We start from the raw sequence: 6,532 nt of genomic DNA, 5'->3' as shown, positions 1-6,532 counted from the left end.
CCACCTCCCCGTCGTCTTCCATCTTGTCCTCGTCCTCATCGATCTCCTCCGATCACGGCAAACCACCTGCAAACACCTCCTACGTTGACTGAAGAATATAAAGACAGTTGCTCTAATGGGTTTTGGCGTGAAAACCGAAAATAGTCGTGCGCTTGCGCCCCCTGAGATGTTCCAACGAGAAAGTTGAGAACTTATTGCAGAACATCAGAGAGTTACCGATTTCGCCATGATGCTGGCTGCATTCGTCTTCCGAGTAACACAGTCTTCGCAATAGTAAGCCCAAGCTAGTACTTAGCCTGTGTGTACTTACCGACTTGTCGGCGATACAAGAAATTATTAATGAAAATTAATTTCTTCCAAAAGTCGTAGCAAAACAGTGATTTGATTAAAGTATAGGTACCCGAGAAAAGAATGTATGCATAGATCATAAATAATAATAGATCAGATGTAATAATAATGCAGAGACCAAAGATTATGTACGTATGTGCGGTCCATGTACGATATCAATATGCCTTGTGTGAGGAAAGTGCGCACCTTGTGCGCGTGCGTCAAGTCGTTCGAATTGTATTGGCTAACAGTTACCGCCTGATTGAGCAGCGGCCGCAATACCAATCGCAACTGTCAGAAATGGTCAGAGTCCGCAAGTACCGGGGAGGGGGGAGAGAATCCTAGGGACATTTTCTGATAGTCCGATTGGTATTGCGTCGGCTGTTCAATCGGGCGGTAACTGTTGACCAATAAAATTCGAACGACCTGACGCACGCGTATAAACTGCGCACTTTCCTCATGTACACACGATATATGATCCATTTACGATTAATGAAAAATATTCATAATAATAATTATCCCAAACACTGTTCATTTGCTCTCTCGATCTTGAAATTTCGTAGGCATAGAATCAAAACGCTGTTTTAGCTAGTCGCGAGTGAAGTATCTACTTTGGGTAAAGGAGCAGACATGTTTTTCGAAAAGTGTTCGTATGGAAAAAAATTCAGAGTAACTGTAATACATCACGAATGTGGTAATTTTGATCGAGATAAAATGAGTGCTCCGTATATGAGACAGTATTTTAACGCAGTGTAGTGATTTAAAGACCTGAAAAGGTGATTGTCGGCGGTTTTCGTTTTTTGATAGAGAGAGATAGAACGAAGCTTCTTAAAACTTCGAATGTATTTTAACACAAATTTGAAAAGTACGAGGAAAAATTTTTATCATCCAAGTGTCGCAGAACGGCAACGTTATTAGCTGACCTATTATTAACTGAAGAATATATTTTTAGTCAACGGCTGACCATCGAAGGGCCTAGCCGCTTGAATCTGGAATCGGCAGGAAAGATGAAGTGCGTAGTTCTTGTCTGAAATGTAAAAACATATGTAATATCATATCATCATATATACATCTTATATATCATACATCATCATCATTGAAAACATCATATTATACACTATACATAGTATTAAAGTTCGAAATCAAAGTTTGGATGTTCGGATGTTCAGAAAGTGAAGTCACCCAAATTTTTTTTCTCTTGACGTCATCGATCTATACTAATCAGCTAGCCGAATTCCTCAGTCTGGAAACAACCGCGCAGTAGAGCAGACGGATGAGAGTCGCGCTCCGCAGATTTCGAGTACCGCGTTCGTTACCTCCTGGATCCTGCGCTCCGGATCCGCTTCCTGGTGCAAGTCGAGTTCCAGGACAAGCGCTCGGTAGTTTTTACGATCCAGGTCCGCTACCTCGTGAAACTCGACTTCCAGGACAAGGGCTCCATAGTTCTGGCTGTCCAGGTCCTTGATCCGGTGACTTTTGACCTTCAGAACTAAATTTCTATAGTTTTGGCTGTGCAGGTCCTCCACCCGGTGGATTTTGACGTCCAGGAAGAGCGTACCGTAGTTCTGGCTGTCCAGGTTCTTGACCTGGTGACTTTTGACCAAGCGCTGCGTAGTTTCTGCGCTTCAGGTCCGCTACCTGGTGAAACTCGACTTCCAAGACAAGCGCTCCGTAGTTCTAGCTGTCCAGGTCCTTGACCCGGTGACTTCTGACCTTCAGGACTAATTTTCCGTATTTCTGGCTGTCCGGATCCTCGACCTGATGACTTTTGACCTTCCGGATTAAATTTCAAGTTTACAAGTTTGATTATTGAAAACGTCATATTTTGTAATATCAAACCAATATGCATGCTGCAGATAAAATTTTGAATCTGAAAAAACCGAACGACCAGGAGCAACAAATTGCAACGGGTGAGTGGTTGGCATTGTATACATAGAAATACATGACAACAACGTGGTTCAATTGGAGCTAAAATTTGTTGTGCGTAGTGTTCCAAATCTGTCAGCACTTAGCAGATTGTTCTGTGGAATTTTTTGTCGAAATCTATCGACACGAAATCACAATATGTTAAACTTCCATGCATGTGTAAGCGTGATCTGTAGCATTATATGTACAGAAATAATCTAACTCGCAGATTCGGTTTGCCTCACATGGCACAAAGCCAGTGTTTATTCTGTATACTGTGAAGCAAATGCCTGGATTTTTTGGGAAGTCCATCGTGCCCCAGTCTCCCCTACAACTATCGCACATGGTAAAACACCGACAACTAGTAAACGAGCGCACGAGCACAAAAACCAGTTACACTAGGCATCCGACCCCGAGCAAGCTTTAGCGAGCGAGTGTTTGAAAACTAGTTATATCCGATTCGCGCACCATCATGTTATCGATGTACTAAAATAACCCAAGAAACCCTGGTATCATATCAATTGTCGAGCTCAAACGTAAAAAGTAACGATTTTTACAAAGAAATTTCTGAACGGAGATGAATATGATTCAACCTTTTTTTCTATGTTTTTTAGTTCATCGATGGTAAAAATGTACGTCAATTCAAAGTAATTTTAGTTTTTGCATTTCAGACATAAATTACGTACGCCATCTTTCCTGTCAATTCAAGATTCCAGCGACGAGGCGCTTCAATTGCCACCTAATAACTTTACCATTTTGCGACAATTGATGATGGGTAAATTTTTTTTGTACTGTCCGAATGTGAGTAAAAATATACTCGAAATTTCACAAAGCTTCGTTAGTTATCTCCCATTAAAATGAAAATAGCTGACAATCAACGTTTCGCTTAATAATTATCGTACTTGATTGATTTGGAAAAAAAATATTTGCACTTTTCCCAAAATATATTGATCCTTACACAATATTTTTGATGTGTTCTAACGTTGGAAATATTTATTAGTATTCGATGTATAACCCGAGGTGGTGAGCGGTGGTCGTTAAAGGTCGTTGGAGGTGGTTGGCGGTGGTTGAAGGTGGTCGGAGATGGACGAGGAGGAGGTGGATGAGGAAGATGAGGAGAACAAGGTGGACTAGGATTTGTGCACGGTGAGTAAAACGTTTTTATAATATTTGATGGCAATTGCAATTATATTTTATATAACATATTTCAAACTAGTCATGTTTACATTAAATTATTTCAATTCATTTTTCGCGCAAGCACAAATTCAGTAGCTATAAATGCGCCAACAAAAATTATGATATTATTAATTAATTGATTAATTATAATAATCCTTACACTATATTTCTGATGTGTTCTTATACTGAAAATAACTATTACTATTCCAGGAGAAGGACGAGGAGGAAAAGGACAAGGAAGCTGAGGGTAACAAGGTGGACGAGGATTTGTGCTCGGTGAGTAAAACGTTTTTATAATATTTGATGGCAATTGCAATTATATTTTATATAACATATTTCAAACTAGTCATGTTTACATTAAATTATTTCAATTCATTTTTCGCGCAAGCACAAATTCAGTAGCTATAAATGCGCCAACAAAAATTATGATATTATTAATTAATTGATTAATTATAATAATCCTTACACTATATTTCTGATGTGTTCTTATACTGAAAATAACTATTACTATTCCAGGAGAAGGACGAGGAGGAAAAGGACAAGGAAGCTGAGGGTAACAAGGTGGACGAGGATTTGTGCTCGGTGAGTTTAACATTTTTGTAATATTTGATGAAGTAGGATCAGGATCAGGAGTAGGATCAGGAGTAGAAGTTGAAGTTGGAGTAGGAGTAGGAGTAGGAGTGGGAGTAGGAATAGTAGGAGTTCGAGTATGAGTAGAAGTAGGCGGGGCGGGGAGGGGGCAGGGAGGCGGGAGGGGGAGGGGGAGGGAAGGGAAGGGAAGGGGGTGGAGGGGGGAGTGGTGAGAGGGGTGGAAGGGGCGGGTGAGCTAGGGGGGGGGGGGTTCTGCTCTATCGACTCTAACGGGCTCGCACCGACATTCGCCCCCTCCCCCCTTCCCGGGTCACCGCCCCACCTCCTGCCCCGTACATTTCCCCCCTCCCCCTCCGCTCCCCCGGCCCGCCCCTTTCCTCTCCCCTCCTGCCCCTTCGCTTTCCCCCCCCCCCCTGCCCCTAAAAGATTCGATATATTCAGATAAATATAAATCATACACGTTCATGTATTTGATTGCATTTATTTTTTCACTGTATAATTCCGTCGTACATATTGCTTGTGCAACACTTTCTCAACTTTTCAATTTCGCGTTGACGACGGTATGTTACCAACGTTTTGCACGCGATAGCTGTCGGTTACGAAGAACTTCATAACAAACTTTATATATTTTTAGGCAACGCCTCCGAAGACTTTTTTCACACCGGCCATCTAATCCTCTGAGTCTGCAGCTTACAATAAAGTTGTGGCATCTAAGAGATGTGAGAACTCGACTGATAGGTCGGAAACCGATGCATCCTCTGCACATCAGTCTGGTAGCAATACTTCGGCGTGCGTACAAATGCGACGTTGAAAAAATGAGTGATGGATCAGTATCTTACCGAAGAGAGAGATGATCTGGTGTATGGGGGCTGTATTCAATCACGACTCGTTTCGTAATTCAGCAGAGAAAGTGGCTTTATTCAAATACATTTTCTCCGAAATTGATGAAGTCCAAAAATTAGAACTCAGTAAATTTAAAATTTCGTATGTAATTAACCTTGGTCTTGCGCCTTACTTTAACAAGAATTTGTATGATATCACTAAGTCATGTGATACTTACGTACTAGAATTCTGCGAAAGCCTTAACAAGATTGCACAGAAACAACAAATGCATCTCATTGTGAGATATTGGGACAAAGAAAAAAATGAAGTAAGTACGTCGAGGTACCCGACGTCTGTTTTCCTGGAACATACGACTGAAGAAGATTTGTTGAAGGCTTTCAAAAGAGCCATAGATGGATACGATCTTGAAAAGATTCTACATGCATCGATGGACGGCTCACATGTCAATTTCAAATTTTTTGGCTTCTCAAGGAGGACATTAAATCTGAGAATGATGACCTGAAACTTCTTGATGTCGGTTGATTCGGTATTCATTCGCTGCATTGTGCATTCCAAGCTAGGATTTGCGGTACTGGTTAGGAAATCATCGATTTTTTGAGAGCCTTATATAACTTTTTTAAAGACGGTCCTTCTCGACGAAAAGAGTTTATAGGACATTACATGAGAAGGAAATATTGAAAGAAATATAATGAAGAATTATAACAGACCTGAAGGAAGACTTGCTCATTTTTTGATGAGAACGTTGAGAAACACTGACGGTAACGATCATTTCAAAATCTTCATTAAAACATTGCTCATTATATCACATGGTAATGCGAACTTAGAAAGAGGCTTTTCGACCAACAAAGAAAAATTCGTAGAAAATCTTCATGAACAATCTGTGGTGCTACGGTAAGTTTACGATGCTGTTATCGCAGCTAGTGGGATACACAATGTTCCAATCACTAAAGCACTTATCCATGCCGCAAGAAATACTCACACGAGATACAAGGCAGCTTTGGTGCAAAAAGCAACAGAGAACAAGGCCCAAGAACATGAGAATGAGCAAAAGAAGAGGGTCGCTCGGTAACAAAGAGAACTATCAACAAAAAAGCTGAAAGTGCTCAAAGAAATACACGAGAAAAAAAGCTGATTTCGAAGAAATTAAAAACCAGGCGAAGTCCGTTCATCGAGCATAGTGACGAAGAGAAGCAGTTACTAAAACATTACCGTTCTCAAAAATGTATCTCTACCTATCATATTGTACCGTTTTATAATTTGTGATACTTTTTACTGGCAAGAACTGTTACAAGGGTTACCTAACGCACATCTGGATGTGTATTATCGCGCAAAACCCTCCCGGGGTACATCTGACCCCGATGTTCCAGAAAAACCAATTCACAACCTATGTTAAGTTAACTAGTCAAGTTACTTCCTCGTCTATTTCTTCTTATCTACGTAACGCGTATAACACGAGCTACGGATACAATCAACGAGGAGAACTATCGCAACATACATGTATACATATATACACATATTTAGAACTAGATTTTTACAATAAACACAGAGGTTTTAGTATATTCGCATACGGATTTCTGTGTATAGGTATACTTGAACTAAAATATCCTCATCTCTAATACGGAGTTCTTCGTAATTCGCATTTGTTCTTGTAACCCTATGTCCTACATACGATGGCAAAAATCTAGATCCA

The 6,532-nt window shown here is 40.5% G+C and overlaps 1 long non-coding RNA gene across 1 annotated transcript; it reads left to right on the top strand.

The window, feature by feature from the left end:
- The first annotated feature begins 3,323 nt into the window (after positions 1-3,323).
- Positions 3,324-6,328, top strand: LOC124295143. The gene is made up of 4 exons (XR_006905068.1): positions 3,324-3,378; positions 3,925-3,990; positions 4,634-4,967; positions 5,067-6,328. It is a non-coding gene; the product is annotated as an uncharacterized LOC124295143 (long non-coding RNA).
- Positions 6,329-6,532: the final 204 nt, after the last annotated feature.

The sequence above is a fragment of the Neodiprion lecontei genome, chromosome 6, assembly GCF_021901455.1.
Source record: "Neodiprion lecontei isolate iyNeoLeco1 chromosome 6, iyNeoLeco1.1, whole genome shotgun sequence".
Classification (NCBI taxonomy): Eukaryota; Metazoa; Arthropoda; class Insecta; order Hymenoptera; family Diprionidae; genus Neodiprion; species Neodiprion lecontei.
This window is presented reverse-complemented; position numbering and strand designations above follow the sequence as displayed.